Source organism: Castor canadensis, chromosome 11 (assembly GCF_047511655.1).
Source record: "Castor canadensis chromosome 11, mCasCan1.hap1v2, whole genome shotgun sequence".
Taxonomy (NCBI): domain Eukaryota; kingdom Metazoa; phylum Chordata; class Mammalia; order Rodentia; family Castoridae; genus Castor; species Castor canadensis.
This window is the reverse complement of record NC_133396.1, coordinates 123,511,640-123,531,946: the sequence shown is the minus strand read 5'-3', so window position 1 is coordinate 123,531,946 and position 20,307 is coordinate 123,511,640. Positions and strand designations below refer to the sequence as shown.

The 20,307-nt window shown below is 42.6% G+C and overlaps 2 long non-coding RNA genes across 2 annotated transcripts in view; one reads left to right on the top strand and one right to left on the bottom strand.

Annotated features, from left to right (window-relative positions):
* The first annotated feature begins 217 nt into the window (after positions 1-217).
* LOC141413950 (uncharacterized) lies at positions 218-3,411 on the top strand. The gene is made up of 2 exons (XR_012439007.1): positions 218-515; positions 636-3,411. It is a non-coding gene; the product is annotated as an uncharacterized lncRNA (long non-coding RNA).
* A 4,700-nt stretch (positions 3,412-8,111) lies between these two features.
* The window catches only part of LOC141413951 (uncharacterized), a 46,378-nt gene continuing 34,182 nt past the window's right edge, over positions 8,112-20,307 (bottom strand). Inside the window, exon 3 of the long non-coding RNA XR_012439008.1 lies at positions 8,112-8,768. This is a non-coding gene — a long non-coding RNA (uncharacterized lncRNA). The remainder of the gene's footprint in view (positions 8,769-20,307) is intronic.

Below are 20,307 nucleotides of genomic sequence, written 5' to 3'. Positions count from 1 at the left end.
CAAAAACCTCGCCTCCCTTTTGCCTCCTCTTCTGGTGTTCACAGAACAATAAGAAAGCAAGGTTTGTGTGCCAAACGGCCTCCCCATTCATGGCCCCCAGAGGTGCAAGCAGGTTCTGGGAGGTGGAGCCAGCAGCCAAGCCCTCACTCCATTGGTTGGGCTGGGCAGGTAACTAGAAGCTTTGCTGAGAGGTGCATAAATAAAGAGTGAAACTAGTACCACCTCCTTGCAATGGGCTGAGTCCCCCTTCACCTTTGCCTTGGAAAAACCAGTTTCTCTCTCTTTCATTGTCTGTGGCCAGCCTCTATTCTAAAAACTCAACTGAATCCCTGACTGCACTCCAAACTCTCTCCTTTCCAGCTACCTTTTATAGTCCCCTCTCCTCCAATCTCACTTTCCTCTTCTTTCTATTCTCTTTTCTTAAAGGGAGAAATGCACTATTCAGGATCGATCCTACCTTTCCCCAGGAACTATTTCTGTTCTGCACAGGTCTGCTGAACTGGGCACTCTGTACAGTAAGTGTTACTGGTTTCTTCTTCCTTTGGGGACAAAAGCCTCTTCCATCACTTGAAATTCATTTTCTTCCTCTCAGCCGCATGACTCGCCAACCATCTTTTTCTTCTGCGTTATTTTAGGACAAAAACTGATTTATTATTTTGCATCAAATGCAAAGCTGGGCCCTGATGTCTGAAGGTACACGCTCTCATACTTACAGGTGAGTCTGAAATCTCTGGATTTGGGGGCTTTGGAAAACCAAAGCTGAGTGGCTAGAGCATGAGGTTCATAGGGCCGGAAGAGAAGAGCGGAAAAGCTGTGTTCACTGGAAGTCAATCATTGACTTCCTCCAAGGCTTAAACAGCTGAACCTGCTGCATTTTAACCAAATCCCTGGGCACTTCTGTGTTTTCGTGAGGATTTCTAGGATCCCAGGCAGAAAATCTTGGTAATAATGAAACTCGTGGAGTATGGTGGTACTGGGCAGCCAAGTACCGAGGTCACAGTTGTGTCTGTCCAGTTTCCTGAATATTTACTCAAAGAGAGGAACAGGGTGGCTGGCTTTTCTGTCCTGGAATGCAGGGTGCAGCCCTCATGGAAAATTCAAGACCTGCTTCCCTTCTGTGGTTCTCATGTCCAAGGTGATTTTTGGAAGACATTTGGGACACAGTCCTGAGGACAATGAGGGGACAGGAGAGCAGTCACTAGCTGAAACTTACCCTATAACCCAACACGTGCATAAGGCATCATTTGTTCTCCAGCCCAACCTGACTCTGAGAGTGGTCAAGTCAGGTGACTATGTTGGCAAAGAGATATTGGGCAGGGGAATCTTGAATTCTAGTTCTGGGGTCCAGAGTGGATCAAGCCTCCTGATACAGGTGCCAGGTCATCTTTTCTTGCCTCTGCCTTGTAGCAGCTGCAGGTCTGTAGAGCAAGAGGTACAAGATAAGCAGTGGGCCCACCTTTTCTGAGTTAATATCGATAGTATCTGTCATTTGCATGGCCGTTCACAGTTAACAAAGCCTTTTTCTGAAGTACACCCTGGAGGGTTAGGACCCACGTGAGGGCAACACTTTCTGCACACTCCAAATTGAGGAATTGGAGAATCTGGTGCACTGTAAATGTTGGGATGGTAAGAGTGGGGATAATGAGGGTCTGAACAGAGAATAATTGACCCCTTTGCTTTCAGAGTTGAGTTGAAATCCAAACAGAAGGCAAAGAATTCTTCCATCCCAGAGTTCTGGAATGGAACAGTCTGGTGTCTTTCTTCCCTTTGCCTGGGAAATGGGTCAATGGCAATGTGAGGGCTTGTGTAGTCTATATAATTTACAAGCGACATACTTCCTTCCCGCTTTTGGGAATTGTGAACATTCCATAGAATGCTGAGCGGGAAAGGATAAACTGAACTTCTCTCAGCAAGCCCTGTGTCCACCAAGAGGAAGATGCTTTACAATTACAACTAAAGACCCCAAGCTTTTGTTCCAGAGTCTTCCTCAGAAAGGTGCAATGCCCAGGAGGGTGGATGTGGAAGGAGGAGCCAGGCTGTTAGATACACCTCCCAACATCAGGTCAGGACAAGCCCCAGGAAGAAAGTATTCCAAACAACAAGGTGCATCTGCCCACACCCACCCAGTCTGCATGTCAGCGCTGAGAGCAGCCTTTTATGGGGCCTAAGCTGAACCGCAGACGTGTCTCAACACAACAGGGAAGAAGCCAGAACACCAAGCAATTGCTTAGTGGTCTTTTCTTTTGAAAGAGGACAGAAAACTTGCAGATAGCTTGCATCCTCCCTGTTTAACTCGACTTCTGAAAGTCAAGTTTAATTCTTCCTCCCTCATGCCCTATTCCCAGCCTCATGGATAAGTAGCTCACCATTTTTAGACAGATCTGGAAAAGGATATAGGGCTGTGGGAGCCTGGCCTTCCTAGATAAGTCTTTGGGGGTGAGACCAAGGAGTTTAACCCTCCTTGGTCTACTTAGCTTCCAGGACTGAGCCTGACTCAAGCCAGGAGTTCTGCACCTTTTGCAGTTCCTTGCCTACCTCTTCCTGATTTCACAAGCAAATGGGCCTGCAAACTGCTGTGCCTGCCTTTCACACTGTGCCTTTGGAGGGGAATGCCCATGCGCCTGCATTCCCTCACTTTGGTAAGCAAGCCCAGTGTAGCTGGATTTTTCTAAAGCAGTTGCAGAACTAGACAGCCCCAACCACTCAGGTCTGACGCACACAGTGGGAAAGGACCGCCAGCATCCCAACTAGGTAAACACAGAGGAGACTCCACAAGGACCTGTCTGGGATGGCTACTGTCTGGGATGGACCTGTCTTGAACAGCAAACAACCTGGAATCCTCAGCCCCTGAGCCTTCTGTACCAGCACTATATCATTTCTTCCTGTGCAAGGTGAGCCAGCTCTCCATAGCCTTCCTGGAGAATGTGAGCTTGGGGTGGGTATGAATAGTCAAGATCTTAGCATCTCCCAAGGCTGTGAATCATGGATCCTGAAAACCTTCAGCCAAGCAACAAGTCTGTGTGCAGAGACCAGGACGGCTTGCAGCCCACCCTCTGAGAGAAAGACCCCACAACAATCCGTGTGTTCTCCCGTCCTTCATTCCACCGGAGTCTGTCTCGTGCCAACCAGATTCCAGTGGAGTGAAGCTCAGGAGGCATGGAGCTGCCACCAATGCCACCACAGCAACAGCAGCACGGTCACGCTGACTGGAAAACAGAAACACCCTGTGAGAAGTGTGGTCACTGAAGGAGATATCCGGAATGCATGTCCTGCTGCACAGAGATGGTGATGGGCAGATCAGAAAAAGCAATGCAGATGGGAACTGCTTAATATTTTCTAAAATTGATGCCGTAGAAATGTGTACTTTCTGTAACTTGCAAAAATTAAAAGTTGCCAGTCTGCTGAAAAGCCTCCCTTGGCGTTTGTGCTTTATGCTGTCAGATGCCATCTTCCCTGCTCCTGAGCCACCTCCCTTTGGGGTTTAAATCAGAGATCAGAGCTTGGAAAGTCCACATTGGCTCCCTCCTTCCATGGGGTCCCCAGGCAGGTGGCTGGGACTCTTTTTTACAATCAGCAAAGACCCTGCGGCCCTCAGGCTCCCCAGGGTCAGCAAGACCTGCAGAATGGGGATAAAAAACTCTATTAAGATTTTTTAAAAACCCATTTATATTGTAATAAAATAAATGTAAATAAGATTTAAGTGAATGCAGATTACAGATCTTTCCAATGCTGTATAAGATATATCTCATAGCATGGGTGTAAATTCTGCAAAGGTTAATGCAGTTAAACATATTTGACACATAAAAATGTCATATCCAACGTGAATCATTCACCAATTGTAATTGCCTTTATATGAGTGTCTGGTCCCCAAGACATATGCTTAAAACACCAGGCTCCACAGAAGTCTGGGAGGAAATAAACAAATAATACTTCTCAGCTGTCAGGGTCTATGATTTAGCACTGATTTCATTGGCTTTACACGCCTGTGGGATTGGTTTTTTGGTTTTTTTAAAACTCTACATCTCTTTTTAGGGGAGGAGAAGGTATGGGACAATAGAGGGTCCCCAAGTCCAAAGGAAGTCAGTCCAGTTATAAAGGGGCTACCCTATTGCAACCTTTATTTGATTGCCCCTTCCTCTGGTAAAGGGGTCTTCTTCAGAGAGCCAGTCTGGCTAAAAAAGCAGACACTGAACAAAGCCTTGCCTGACAGTCTTCAGAAAAACCGGTTTTCACCTCCAGAATGTGCCCCAGGCAGCTAAGCCCAGCAGATCCTCTGGCCCAGTGGCTTTTTGCAGGAGCCCTGAATAAAGGCCACTCTAGCTTTGCAGATGGGTTCCTGTCACTTTGGTATCTAAGCCCTTGTTCCAGTGTTCATTCCTGATCCTCCCTCCTGCTATGTCCTCCCCTGCCCCCCACACACCATCTCTGAGGAGGAATGGGCCTCTCCACCTCAGCCCAGCCCTTCCTTCCCTGATAATCCCTCCCAGGAAATGAAGAGCTCCCAGACTGAGGCAGGAACCAAAAAGAGTAAGAATTTCTCCAAAATGTCTTCCTGTTTCAAGTTAATCTGAATTTAAAACCCAGTGCTTGTCACTCTTGCCCCCATAAAGGGATGAGGAGATCAAGCCAGAGACATTTTTTTGAAAACCCGTTTACTCATAAAAATTATGTAGTGAATCTTGATTGGCAGATTGTGGAGGTTGCAGTATTGAGCTAGTTAACCAGCAAATACCTCCTGTTCAAGGTTCAGAAAGAAGCCTCAGGGTCACCCCAGGCAGACATGATGTGACATTTCTATTTGTGGCTTCGTTTGAGCCCTATGACCTGGAATCTTTCTGAAGAAGGAAGTGTGCTTGTGTATTTCTGCACCACCTGGTTCACGAGGGAGCAGGAAAATGGCCAATAACAGTGACCAGAAGGTAGACTGTCAAACACCAGCTAGGTCATGATGCTGTGATTAGGAAGGGCTGTACCACCATACTCCAAAGCACTGTCTTCTCAGCAAAGACCTAGAGCTCTGTGTTTCTGGCACTGAGATCTGAGCAGCTCATGTCCTCCCACCATGGCACACAGATTGTTGATCCCTTCTTGTGGGAGCACAAACCCTGTGCCTGGTCCAGAGCAGGCTGCCAGGGAAGCCCGTGTGTGCTGAGAGCTGGAGCAACTGCCCATCCATCTTCCCATCCAACCCCCACTCTTTTATGTCTCGTGTCCTCATTGCAAAGCATGGCTTGCCAAAAACACAACAAGAGAAAATGGTTTAATCAAAATTCCCTTGCAACAGCAACAACAAAAAATAATATTACCCTGCTTTCTGTATTCACAATCTTTTATTGACGAGAAAAGCAAATAGCATTGAGTCAACTCTGAATAGACAAATATATACAACCACTGGTAATTTAATATTTTGTGCTAATGGTATACACTGTAGATACAACCCAAGAGGAGTAAATTACAATCCTATCAATAATACATCGCATCCAGGCTCCAGTTTCCCAGTACACAAGGAAATGTGTATTGGCAAAAACTCTCAGAATATTAAAAGCTGTGCATATAATGAGGTAGTGGATACAGAAGCTAGGAACTCCCACAGCACTGTGGTCTTTGTTATCAAGGTCTTTTGTGGGGGCAATAGTCCATGTTGCTGCCTTGCAAATGGTGCTAACTGAAAACATCTCACTCATATTCTCAGCAGATCTCTGGGTGAAGAATAACCCTGCAATCAGGACACAAGTTTACAGAATGCACTGTATCCATTTGGATACCTCAGGCTATGGTAAATGTCCAGAGCCTGCTGGAGTGACCTACAATGCTGGACAAGATACTCCAGAGAGCCCCAGGGCAGATGGCAATAGCTGAGAGAAAGACTGTATGCCTTCCTGATCCTAAGCCTTCCTGATGTGTGAGTGTGTGTGTGACCTTCCAAAAGAAAGAAAGAAGGAAGGGAGGAAGGAAGGTGAACTTGACGACTGAATAGGAGCTCATCACCTTCAAAGAATGGGAGATTCACTTTGGAATTTAAAGTGTTTTTTTGTCAGTGCATTCAAATTCTCTTTCTCCTTCCTCCAGGAGAGGCAAATGACCATCTTGTTTGAGAATGGAGTAGAAGCATTTCTGCAACAGTAATATTAATAACATGGACAAATCAGGTTAACGTTCATAGGAGGGCTAGTTAGTGCCACCGTCACACACTGGTTTTTGACCTCCCCTGATTTGGGGATTATTGAGGGCAGGAGAGGCAGGGACTTCCTTGTCTCCTTTTAATCAGACCCTGGAAAAAGGAGTGCCTAAGGCAGCCAAGGGCTGCAGACAGCAACCTGAGCCTCAGGCTTGGAGAGTTCTTCAGTAGAAACAGAAGCATCCTAAACTGCAGAGAGTGACCTGGCTTTCTGGAGAGCGACACCTATGCATCAAAGAAAAGCAATACGAAAAATTTCTTTTGTCTGGAGACAAGAAGCAGTATCCGGAAGTCTTGACAGACTTTCCTCTTTGCACCCCTTTTCCTCTCTGCACCCCTTTTCCTCTCTGCAATCCCTCCACCTCTCACAAATCCTCTTTCCCCTTTGAAGGGGTAAAAGCTATTTTTCATCGCTACCTGTCAGATAGTAGGGGAGGGTGGGACACCTGGTGGAAAGTAGGGGAATTACACACACATTCAATACCCCCCTACACACACTACCCGCTAAGCATCACTATCCAGAACAGAGAACTGTACATACTCTGAGATGTGAATAACAAGGCAAGCCTCCCCCTTGGGGAGGTGATATTAAAGAGGACTTTTGGGTGGACGCTGACTGCTGTGTTGGCTGTGCTCAATTATATTTGAGAAGAGATTGGAAGCTAAGTATAAATATAGCAAACCCATAGACAAATTCTATGACTTGCAATACAACTTCCTCATTTTTTAAATTTTACTTAGAGTCATATTGAAACATGACCCCATCCAGAGGACTCACCAAACCCAACAGCTGGGAGAAGTCCCCATTGAAAGATAATCCATAAGAGAAAAACTCTCACCAAAGGCAATTGAACATTAACTGCTCAAGGCTAATCCTGAGAATTTCCTTGTTTGCACCAAGTGTTTGCCAGCAGCAGCCTGAAGTTTCTGAGTCAGCTTGTGAGTGGTTAAGAGGGGTCAAATTAGATCTGATGCCAATTTGATCTGGCCATGGGACTTTGGGTCAGCCACTTAACCTCTCCAAGACCCAATTTCCTTATCTGTCAAGTAGAAATAATAATGGCACGTGCTTACTAAATGCCAGACACTGTGTGCTTTGTATATATTAAATCATTTAATGTTTCTAACAATTGTAAGGTGTGATGGATATTTTTGGTTATATGAATGAGAAAGGGAAAGGGACTAGCCCAACATCACACAGCTTGTAAGTGGCAGAGCTGAGATCCACACCTATGCTTTCTCTAGCTCGGGAATTCACACTTTAAGAGTATTTCTCTATCCTGTCACTTAACATTGATGTGAAGATTAGACAAGGCATTATAGTATCCCCCAAAGGTAATATGCTGAAAGCTTAGTCTCCAGCCTGTGGGACTACTAGGAGAGGAACCTTTAGAAGGTGGAGCCTAATGGAAAGAAGTTAGGTCACTGGGGCAGTATGTCCTTGATGGGATGTTGGTACCCTAGTCCTTCATGTTTCTCTCTCTCTTTGCTTTCCAGTTACCATTAGGTGAGCAGCTTGCTCCACCACACATTCCTATCACCATTCTCTGCCTCACCACAGACCCAAAAACAATGGGAGCCAAATAGCATGGACTGAAGCCTCTGAAACCATGAGGCAAAATAAGTCTTCCCTCCTTTTAAGATGATTTTCCCAGGTATTTTGTCACAGAGACGAAAGCTGACACATAAAATAATGCATGCAAAGGAATTAGCAAGTGCCCAGGGAGTCTACACACTCAAGAATATTATTTATTATTGTCATCTTAGTATCAAGAAAAAGCATCTTTGAGGAGCTTGTCTAGTGTCCCCACCTGGAGCATTTAACCAGAAGCACACCTTTGGAAAGCCAGCATCAAGTTCACTGTGCAATTTAGTCACAACTACAATCAGCCTTAGCTTTTAGCGCAATTATCTCCTCCTCCAATCACCTTCGTTTTAGGTGAGTTTTCTTTTCTTTTTTTTTTTTTTGACTTTACATTCAATATATATGTCATCTTGTAGGACCCTGGAGGGTTTTTCTTTTTCTCGAAATAGGCATGGCACAAATCAGAAATAAGTAACAATCTTTCCAGACTAAGTATTAGTTCAAATTTTACTCTATTTCTCCCCCAGGGAAAAGTAAAAAGTACTGGTGAAAAAGAAACTTTTGGTGAGGAGCTAGTTAAAAAATATTAGTTTTGAGCACACAAGAAAAGTTGAATGATTAGGAAATAATAAAGCAAGAAATGAGAAACAGATGACCAAGGAGGAGGTGTAGTGACATTGCTGTGGCACGTCTGACATTGCATCAGCACTGAGCTCAAAGTTGGGGGAACACCTTTGTGTTGAAGCCATATTCTGTAGGTCCCATTAAAGAGATTTCCAGAGAAGGGTGGCTCTGACCAAAGGAGTGTCATGTGCAGCCTGGATCCTCTTCCCCAAGACCTTTCAGAGATGTGAGTAGAGCTGTATGTCACTCAGACTGCTTGCACACCTGGCTTCACATCACCACTCCCTCATACAGGCCTCCAGCTGATTTTAAAGTATGAGGGTTGAGGCTGCAGTACACTGAACACTCTCCTGGCAGTTGCCAGCACCAGGAAGTTCTCACCTAAAAAGGGGCAAAGAGCAGAGTGAAGGAGAAAATAAAAACGTTTCCAGAACAAATTCCTTTTCTTATTATCTTCCCCTTTGACCACCTGCCACTGATCAAGAAAGAATGTCTTGAACGAAGAAAGTGCCTCATTTTATAACAAAACCATATCAATTATATTTCCTTACTGTACCATTATGCCACATTGCATTATAATCCAACTGTTAATGGCCTCCCCTCAAAAACCCACAACACTCCCCTTTGCCCTCTAGAAGGCCTAGCTTAAAGCCCAGTTGCTTTATCTAATACACTTAGATCCAGGCTCCTTCCTTTCTGAGTCAAACCCTGGCCAGAATGGCAACAACTTCTCTATGCCTCATACAAGGGGACTCTATTAACTATGTCTTGCCTTTTGCCACTCTAATGCTAATTTTGAACACCAAGATGCATTAGTTAACTGACAATGCTTTAGCTTTAATGTACTTTCAAGTTACCTGAAAATCTTGTAAAACTAGAGTCTGACTCAGTAGCTGCAGGGCAGGACCTGAAAGTCTGTGTTTTTAAGCATCTCCCAGTGATGTCTCTAAGGTGTTTGGACTAAACTTTGAGCAGCAAAGAATTAGAGCAATCAAGATGCAAAGGCCAGCCTCTCCCCCACACTTCTTAGCATAATGGAAGGCCACAGTATTCGACCCCAAATAGGCCAATTTGGCATAGTAATTATTTTAAATTGAAGACAACTGAGAAACAGCAGATGCAGGAAAAGCTTCCCCCCCCCCTCTCTTTATTTGCCCAAAACCAGGGCCTAAATTTCTCTTCCTAGATGTAATAGACATTTCCATTTCTGAAGGCATTCTCCACTTCTCCTACACCAGAAAGAAAACCATTCCAGAAATAACATTTACCAGCTGAGATGACTCATCTGTATGGGAAACCTCACTGATCAACCTTTATAAAACAATTCCTTCCTGGTCACCTCCCCCTAGACCTCCTTTCCTTTGCCTAGCCTCTTCTCCATACTTCATCACTCTGTGTAAGATTGTATATAAGCCCCAAATTCAAATCTGTGGTTTGAGTCACATTTCTTTGGAAACTTCTGTGCATACCTATTTGTTTAAGTCTGTTTTTTTTTCTCCTGCTAATTTGCCCTTCATCACTTTGATGTTTCAGTCCCACCCACTGAACTTGAGAGGTTAGATGAAGAAAGTTTGCTTTTTATTTGCTTGTTTTGTTTTGTTTTCTATTGCTACCACACAGAGAAAATGAAAGACAGCAGGGCAGCTGAGCTCAGGCAAGACTGTGAAGTTAGAGCCATGAGACTACAAGGCCCCAAAGAACCAGGGCTCCACAAAGTAGAGTTCTCAAACCAAATGGTCAGGCAGGCATCTGTGGATTCAGAATCAAGCAGCAGAATCATCCATGAGTCCCAATTGTTGTTGGAAGTATAGGTATGAAAGGAAAGACACCCTGTGACCAAAAGTCAGAATAAAGTAGTGACTTAACAGACTAAGCACATACAAGATAGACGTTCAGGAAGATGCATTTCCCAGAATCAAGGGAGGCAATGAGTCAGAAAGCCAAGCACGCTGGTGGAGCAGGAAAGGCATCTGTGACAAGAAACAGCAATAGGAGGTTTAGACTCAATCTTGCTAGAGGCAAAGTGCCTGCCTCAGTCAAGACTCCCTCAGTTCTTCCCACCAGGGCATGGGTGACTCAAAGCCTACAGATAAGGGGAGGGAGGTAACTGCATCTGGATGGACTGGAAGGACCATCCTGTCACAGGGCAGCAAATGACAGCAGATTCTGACACAGTGCCATTAGTGTATTCCTGACCCACACTCTTTTTGTCAAAAGATGCTTCCTGAAAGTGAGACTTTATTAAGAAGACATGCACCTAACTCTGATTCACACAGGCAACATAGCTGCATGCCAAACAGGAGGTTAGAAAATACCTGTTTTATGCCATCCTTTTATGTCTCCAAGCAAAACACCCTATTTTGCATTCACATTCTGTGTTCCAGATTAACTGTCAGGTCCCTCTGCCAGATTTTTATGGATAATTAGAAGGTTGCAAGAAGCAGATGTTATGAAACTATCTGTGACTAGTTCTTAATGGTGGATGACAAGAACTCAGCACCATTTCTTAATTACATGAGACATAGTGAGAGGGGTAAAAAAAATAGAAGGAGGGCTTGTCAAAGCCTGACAAGGTATCAAATGGTTAATCACCCACATTGAACCCGAACATTTCTTTACTATGTAATTCAAAATACAGATCCCACCTCCCTTTAATGGAATAATTTTATAAGTTGCATGTTCTCTTGAATTGCTTTATTTCAGGTTTTAATAATTGAAATATGAGCTCTTGTATAAAATAGGTGGCTTTTCCTTCTAAAAGCTCCCCCAACAAGACAATTTGCATCTTATTAAATGTAAGAACAGTTTTGCTCCATCAGAATCTACTCCGTCATACAAAAGAAAGAACCAGTGCCTTGGAAAAATGAATTTTTATGCCATGAAGATGATGACCACAACCAGTTCTTGTTGAGATCTTGCTCTGTGCCAGGCAACACATTGGCTCTTCACAATTCATCCAATGCATGATCATATGTAGCACATATGCAGGGGGGCATTTCTACTAATCTCATCCTACAGGAGAGGAAGCTAGTTAGAATAACAAGGACAACAAACAAAAAAGCTCTACTACTACTGACAGTTATTTGTACTTTGCATCTATCATCTCATTAAGCAGGGCTGTTATAATTATTTTTATTTCCACTTAACAAAAGAGGAAACTCAGATACCAAGAGATTAAAGAATTCACCTAAGCGGTTTTAGTTTGTAAAGTCAGAATTCCAAATCTGGACTGACTCATTTTATTTATTTATTTATTTATTTATTTATTTATCTTTTATTATCATATTATTGTACTGGGGATACACTGTGACATTTACAAAAGCACTTACAATATATCTTAGTTAAATTCACCCCCTCCATCACTCCCCTTTATTCCCCCCCCATTCTTAGAATAGTTTCAACAGGTCTCATTTTTCCATTTTCATGCATGTGTACATAATATATCCACCATATTTCACCTTCCTACACCCTTTACTTACATCTTTCCCCTCCCACTGGTACCAACCCCAAGACAGGATCTGTTTTACCTTCCTGTCCTCTTTAGGTATCTATATGGAAAGGTATCTACATGGAAAGTTTTATTGTGACATTTCCACATGTATATGTATTATAACCCAAACTGGCTCATTCCTCCATTTTTCTCCTTTCTACCTTAATCCTCTTCTTATGGTGATTTCAACAGGTTTAAAACTTCTATATTCATTCTTATATAGAAAGCACAGCAACCATATTCACCTTCTTCACTTCCTTCTTTTACCTTTCCCCTCCCATTAGTGCCTTCCCCTTAGCCTGACCTGTTTTTGATTCTTGTCCTTCATCATTTGGGTGTCTGTTTGTTATTCAGTGGGATTTTTGCCTTGGTATTATACCTGTACATGCATTGTGCTTAAGTCAGTGTAATCCCCTTCTACTGTACTTTCTAACCCTTTTCCCCCATCCTGTGCTGTTTAACAGTTTTAGACTGACTCATTTTAAATAGAGTTTAACTTCTGAGCTATCTATACTACCTGTTTATCTGGACAACAGTTATGGGCTGAATTATGTTCCCCCAAATTTGACATGTTGATGTCTTATACTCCTAATAGCTCAGAATGTGACTATATTTGGAGATCAGACCTTTAGAGAGATAATTAAACTTTAATGAGGTCATATGGGTGGGTCCTAATCCACCCAGGATTAGTAATCTTATTAAAAAAAAAAGATTAGAACACAGACACATACAGAGAGAAGACCATGTGAAGGCAGAGAGAAGACAGTCATCTAAAGCTGAGAAGAGAGGCCTCAGAAGAAACCAAAGCCAGCAACACCTGACCTCAGACTTCTAGGCTCCAGGACTGTGAAAAAAGAAATTTCTGTCTCAGTTCCATGAGCTAGAAGATGTCTAAGGCACTCCCCAGGTGCAGCACTCCACATGTCTGTTTTTCTAACATTCTTTACCCCACTAGACATTCCCAGTAGATGCCTCCTTCCCGTGGCCAATGGATTAGCAACACTCCTTGTGCTCAGTCCCTCCTAGTCTTCTCACTCCTGCTTTTATCCTTCCTCAAGAAACATGGGAAGCCCAGGTCAGAAATGGGAGAGAGGCAGATGTGAGGGGTGAGGATCAGATGATGTAAACTCAGTGGGAAGTTATGGGGTGAAACTGTTTCTCTCACCCCTAAAACACATTCCCAGCTGTTCAACAATTATTTCTAAACTTACTTATATTTACAGGTATGTAGTGATATATAAATTTATACTCATTACTGCTTATAAATTACTACACACAAGATTGGATGATGAGATATCATGCTGGATATAAAAGCCCTACTCTCTTTACAGGGGAAACAGTAATCAAATAGTCATGCTATTTATTGAATTTGTAATTTGAAACAAAAATAAATGCTTGAAGTGGAGAAACAGAGTTCCCTGGACCTTCTATAGACTCTTTTTTTTTTTATCCAAACAAACAAACAAATCCTGCAAATAATTTGGGAAGAGAGAACATACTGACTTGGTCACACCATGCTGTGAATGACTAAATCAGCTTTTTCCCAGAGCTAAGTTTTATGAAGAGAGTGAAATAGCGAGGTAATGGGGTGCTGGAGGTAGGAAAGACTATAGAGAATAGATGGTAAAAACTAAAGACAAATGTTTGCTGCTTCTCAATTTTGCCTAAGGCCAAGCCCAGCTATTCCACATGTGTGTTGCAGTGAGTTTACCAAGTTCCTACTGAAGGGAGAGATTGTTCACTTACGCTCCTTCAAATATGTGCCCAGGAGTGGTATAGCATGATCACTTGGCAGTTCTATTTTTAGCTTTTTAAGGGACCTCCATACTGATCTCCATTGTGACTACACTAATTTACATTCTAACCAACAGTGTAATAAGGGCTTCTTCCCCCTCACCCCATCCTCACCAGCGTTTGTTGTTGTAAGTTTTCTTGATGATAGCCATTCTGACTGAGGTGAGAAGGAATCTCAATGATATTTTTATTTGTATTTCCTTTATGGTTAAGATGGTGAAAAATTTTTCATGTATTTATTAGCCATTTGTACTTCTGTTTAAAAACTTTCTGTTAAGCTAAATAAGCCAGACTGAAAAAGACAAATATTGCAGGTTTTCTCTCATATGAGAAATTTAGTCCATAAGAATGAATGACAAGAATGTAAAACAGATTCTATTTGGGGGTGGGTACTATCAAAGGGGGGCAGAAAGAAGGGGGTAGTCTGATTGAAATACTTTATGTACATATATGAATATAGAAAAATGAAACCCGTTAAAATTGTTTTAAGAAGAGAGGAAGGAGATGGAATGATTCAGGGGGTGAATTTGATAGGGATGCATTATATTCATGTGTGGAAATATCACAGTGAAACCCCTTTGGACAACCAATAGATGCTAATAAAAATTTAAAAAAATAAAAGAAAGAAAGATCATTACAGCAACAGTATCTATAGGAAGAAAGAGTCCCTCCTCTGCAAAGTCCTTCCTCTGCAATATCAGGAAGCTTTCTCTTAAATCCAATAAACAGGTGCACACCCAAGAATAATTAACAATGACAACAACTGTGCTCAGACTACCTATCCTGATTTTCCCAGCAGTAAAAACCAATTATATGTTTCATTCTGCAATAAACAGAGTTCAGAGCCTATGCTGAACCAGGAATGGCATTAGGTACTACAGCTAGAAAAAAAATGGCATGATTCCATCCCCATCACCTAGGAGTCACCTCATCACAGAGGGAGAGTGTCAGACTCACAAATAGTCTCTGCCTTGCAATGCAACAAACACAGGGACAGAGAATGCAGACTAGTAGAAGAAGGGGGCTTGGAACCCACAGTTAAAGATGGATCAGAGCCAAGAACTGTGTACTCAGGGAAATTTCCTGGGTGATGGCATTTTGGTCAAAGCCTGAAAACACAGGGTAAGACATACAACAAATTATAAGATTAAAGAACATGTTAACCTATTAACTAGTATAGGCAGCAAGGAATGTGGATTGGTGGAGTGGGGGTATTCCAATTATGGTGGAATTTGCAAAATAGATATTGAATAGAGTTTCTCAGCAAGCCATGAGTCTTAGATATCATTTAAGGTTTGCTCATGCGCTCAATGCCTGCAGAAGAAAGAGGGGGGGGGGGGGGAAACAGACTTGGGCAGAAAGAGAAACTGAAATATGATGCAGTCCTAATGAAAGCCTCAACACGCCCACAGAATGTTCTGGAGTTCAGATGTCCTTCAGAGTTATGCTGAATTGGGGGTGAATAAGCTGAGCCTTATTCACCTCAGTATGGTAAATCATCATATGTAGGCTGCCCCCAGAAGAGGACATTACCTTGGCCAAGGAAGTGTTCCCAAGCTGAAACCATCCCCCCAAAGAACAAACAGCTGAAGGTCACCTTTTGGCAGTGTTCTCCACAATAGCTGCAGGGAACTAGTCCTCCATTCCTGAGAGGGTTTCCGGATGTAGCATCACAGCATACTCCACCCCTCACCTCTCAGACTACTTGGATTCACTTCTTCACCCAAGATCTAGGAACAGCTCCTCCAGGATCCTAGTGAGCCCTTCTGTTTTTTGGAGAGAGAGGACTTGAAAGAAGAAGGTTCATGGAATGAATGAACTGCATTACCACCGTTGTAGCTGTCTTTGTTCTTTTATTATTATTATTATTACTATATTATTTTTGTACTGGGAGTACATTGTGATATTTACAAAAGTGCTTACAATAATATTTTAGCTAAATTCACCCCCTCCATCATTCTCCTTTATCCCCCTGCCCCATTCTTAGAATAGTTTCAACAAGTCTCATTGTTCCATTTTCATACATAAGCACAGAACATTTCTACCATATTCACCTTCCTGTAGCCAGCCTTAGAAGGACAACTGTTAACATTAGCTCCCTCCTATGTTACTCACTATAGATCCCTCAACCTCAGCTACTAACTGTACTGCTCTTGACATCTTTCTTCCTTGATGACATGAGCCAGGCCATTATTCCTGAGGTCACCGTACCATCCTTGGGTCAGAGTTACCAAACCTGTCCACTTCCTACTAAAACCAGTCAAGAGAGCAAAGTATCAAGAGGAGCACATGTAGACCACCTAAATGTCAAACGTAGTCCTCACTCCCACAGAGTAGCAGCAGTTCTCCCTCCTTCTGCTGACCAGGGTAAATTACCCCAAGTAAAACAGCAACTACTCTTTTTTGCCTGCTGATTTATAGGCACAAGGAACCTGAAGTACCAAAGTAGAATAGTTTACAATCAACGGGACTCCCGCTGTGTCCCATGGCAGCAGTGTTTCCCCTTTGGAAACTAAAGCTTCTACAGAGCCCAGAGTTGTGGGAGTGAGAAACATATGTTCCTCAAGTGGTTCAGGAAAAGCAGGGCTCTGGTTTCCACCATTTGGTTCCTATGCTTTTGAATTCTACTTACTAGACGGGTAACATTGTATAAAATTTTTATTTAAAGTATACACTGTTTCCTGAGCAATAGCGCCTCCTCTCTTGAGAGGGTACTACTGCTGGTTGTACCTTGAGTAGATCATTTCACTCTAACAGGTCAATAACTTCTAAGTGGTTTAATATGTGACATGACCAGTAGATCCCTTGGTCAGGGGCTCACTAGCTCACCCCTTTCGCTGTAAATTTTTTCCTTGACTAGATGCCATGTTATATAGGATCCTGCACCAGTGGATTAGATATTCTGCAAGCTCCTAATAGTGATTCTGGCTGCAATCCTGTTGGAAAGAAAGGCAAATCCATATCTGGAATATGAGTCTATTTCTGTTAAAGTGCTTCCTCCTCCAAAGTGGAAGAGATCCTACGTATTCAACTTGCCACCAAGGAGCCAGTTGGTCTCCTTGAGGAATGATGTTGAATTGTGAGCCTAATATTATTCTCTATTGCTAGCAGGTTGCTCATTTGACAGTGGTACTAGATAAACCAGTCTTGGGAATTTGTACTTTGTGCCTGTACGTATCCTTCATCACTATCAGCATGGTGGCATTCATTGATTCATTGTACCAACACAAAGGCAGCCAATAACAGATCCTAAACAAGTTTTCTGTAATCTCTATTCCATGGTAGAATATGCTCTGATAGGATAAACATGACATAGACACCTCACGCTGTAGGCCCCCTTTCTTATGTCCATCCTCATATCACTGGCCCATACCTCTTTGCCTTCAATCTTCCAATCTTTCTCTATTCTAGCTGCTCATTAGCCAACTGACCCATCCTCATAGGCCATGAATTAATATATATCCAAACATTGGACCATTTTATTTTTTTAAACACATAAAGTAAAAATAGAATTCCTTAGCTTTTTCCACTATGAAGATTTCCCCTCATCACTATCTTGTAAGCTCACCCCTGAGTGAAGCTACAGTTCAGCTGTGAAAAATGCCAAGCCACCCAGCCCTGAACTGAAACAGGGCTATTTCTTCCTTCATTAGCAGGTCACAGGGATACTACGTGCAGCACATTTGTGAGCTGAGGAAAAGCTCTGATGCAACCATGGCCAAGGTTAGGAGGTCTAGAATACTTGATTGTACCCTCTGGTCCTGCTTGTGCCTGACTCTAGATGTATCACCTCCATCATAGGAAAGCTGACCTTATGACTTAGTGAATCAGATAAAACCTATCTCCTGACGGACATTTCCAGGTGCATGGTTACATAATGGCTGATGGTTAGCAGTCCATTCCTACCGAGAAGTAGTAACTCATAAGCTATTTCAAAAGGTATGTAATTCTCTGCTACAGGTGCCTTGACCTTCTCCCGGAATCCCAGTCTATGTGTGATTCTCTCACTGCACTTTCTAAAAACTTTACAGTTTTTTTTTTCCCAACAGTGGCACTTCTAATCTCATTAGGTCACCTGGTTATGTAGCCCAAGCAGCCTCAATCACTGAAAGCCCTTCTTTATGCTCAACCCTGCTCAAACCCACAGCCTTTTATGGCACCTGTCATTTGGGCTGTATGGTCTCCCATAATGTGGAAGACTGTCTCCAGAATCTATACAAGGCACTGCTTTCTTCTTTATGGTAGGAGATGCAAGATACAATAAACTGCCTTTTACTTTGGAAAAGGTATCCCAGCATGCTTTAATCATGAATCCCTAAAATTTTTACTAATGAAAAGGCCCCAAAATCTTTGTAGGACTTCTCTCCCATCTGGAATCCATATGGCTTACCAAAACCTCCAATCTACATATCCAGTCTGATTAACAGGATGGCATCAATATAAGGGATCAGTAAATATTCTGTGGGATATCCAAATGACCCAGGTCTCTCTGAACAATATTATGACAGGAGATGGAAGGGTATGAGGACAAAACTAAAAATATATACCAATGTTCAATCCAAGTTAATACGAATTGTTTCTGATTGTCCTTTTTGGCAAAGATGGAAAAGAATGCACTTGCCAGTCAATTCCTGCACATAAGGTACCTGAGGATAAGTCAATGTACTGTAGCAAATGGTAGCTGCAATCATATCTTCTACTTGGTCGAATTTTTGAGGATGCATTGTCATCCTTCAGGACCTGTCTATTTCTACAAATGCTGGATTGATTAAGTAAATGGATAAAGATCATCTTGTCCTCTAGTTCTTCAAGGCCACTGGCTTAATTTTCTGCCATTCTCAATGGAAGGTGATAATGACTGTGAATTCCTCTCTTGGCTTGGAGTGGGAATGGTGCCAGAGTTGAGGCTTTCTTGTGGCCTTCCCACTCTAATAACTCTCACCTTTAGGCAAAAGGCCTAAGGGAGGGGTCTGCCAACCGTCAAATGCCTCTATTCCAGTTATACATGTGGGGACCAGGGAAACCGCCATTGGTTGGGTCTTCAGATCTACTGGACCCACTATGAGCCAGATCCAAGCCAAACCTCCATTTATTACCTAGTCTCCATATGCCCCCACTATATCAGCATGGCCACAATAGCTCTTCCATTTTCCAGGTATCAGTGTCTACTCAGTTCTTCTGCCCTAGAATCCTTAAAATGTTTGAGTATTCCCTTTTCCCAGTGGAATAAATGGATGTACTCCCTGTGGACAAAGACTGGTAGACTCAATACAGCACACACTCACTATGGTATTTAGAGTCCTTTCTCCTGGGAACCCAGCCTTTCTTTCAGTCAGTGGGTTCCAGATCTGAAAACTGGCTCAAACTTGAAAACTGAGCAAGGAATCAAGACATTTTCTTAGAGTAACTGTTATCAGCCTTCTAATCATCCATCCTTAATATTTTTTTTGTACAGATTAAACATTACTCTTGTTGGCTGCCCATGTATTTTGCCCTTAGGGGTTCTGTGTTCTATTAACATCTCCATAACTCTTTGAAGGTCAGGTGTCCCTGGGTTCTATTATAATTCTATTGCTAGTTATGATAATTTCACCCACCTAGCTTCTGGCATTTAAGTACTGCCACCTAGGCACTAGTGTACCACCATGGCCATTGCTTTTAGTGGGTCTATGTCTACTATCAGCCCTGGCCTACAAAGAAGAACCAGTACTGACCTCCTCAGTGCCTCTCTCAACAGTGTACTCATTATTTCCTCTAGAACCTTCTATGGAACATAGCTAGGCATGTAATACATTTTCCAGCATTACAAATTTTATTCATTTTCACTTGCTCACTTCTCAGAGCCTTTTAATTCTTTCTTCTACCATCCTCATGCAATTGTATCATTTCTTCCTAGTTTAGTATCCTCTTCCCCCAAAGCAATTCCCTTTTCCAACTTGCTTAACTATTTATGTTTATTCATTAAATACTTAATATTTGCCAGGCAATGTGCTAGGTGCTGGAGGTTAAAAAAAAAAGAAAAAGAAAGCAAGAAAGAGAAGAAGGATAAGAAGGAAGGAAGGAAGGAAACAATCCAGTCTCTACTGTCAAAGTTGAAAATGTGTGTGCTTAATCTAGATAAAATAATTGAAAATGAAAGCAGAGGTCTTAGGTCACATTTTATGCTCTGTGTGTGCCACTGGACATAGCATGTGGGAAGAATAAATGTGAAATAAAATGAAGGAATGCAAAATTTCACTAGCCTCCTAAAGCAACAGCAGTACATCCATAAGGCAACTTTACCTCCCCCTCCCCCCCGCCCGAGCTGCTTTCTGCATTTTCTGGCTTACCATTGTCTCTCTTCTTGAAGGAACTCTGCTCTCACAATGTATCCCCGTGGACAATTTGCCATGGCACCAAAAGGGTGACAGGGTAGGTCTCCCAGATTCTTTGCAAATACCATTCCCTTTTTCTGGGTTATTCAAGGGTAATAATTGTCTTTTCCTTTTTAAGTTCCCAACACTCTCTGTAACAACATCACTATCAGCTTTGAGAGACAGAGCAGCTAAAAACCACCACTCACAGCAAATGGTCACTGATGAGTCAGACACCCTTAAAAGCTGTAATCAGAGGCCAGTGCAGTGCAGGTGCCTGATG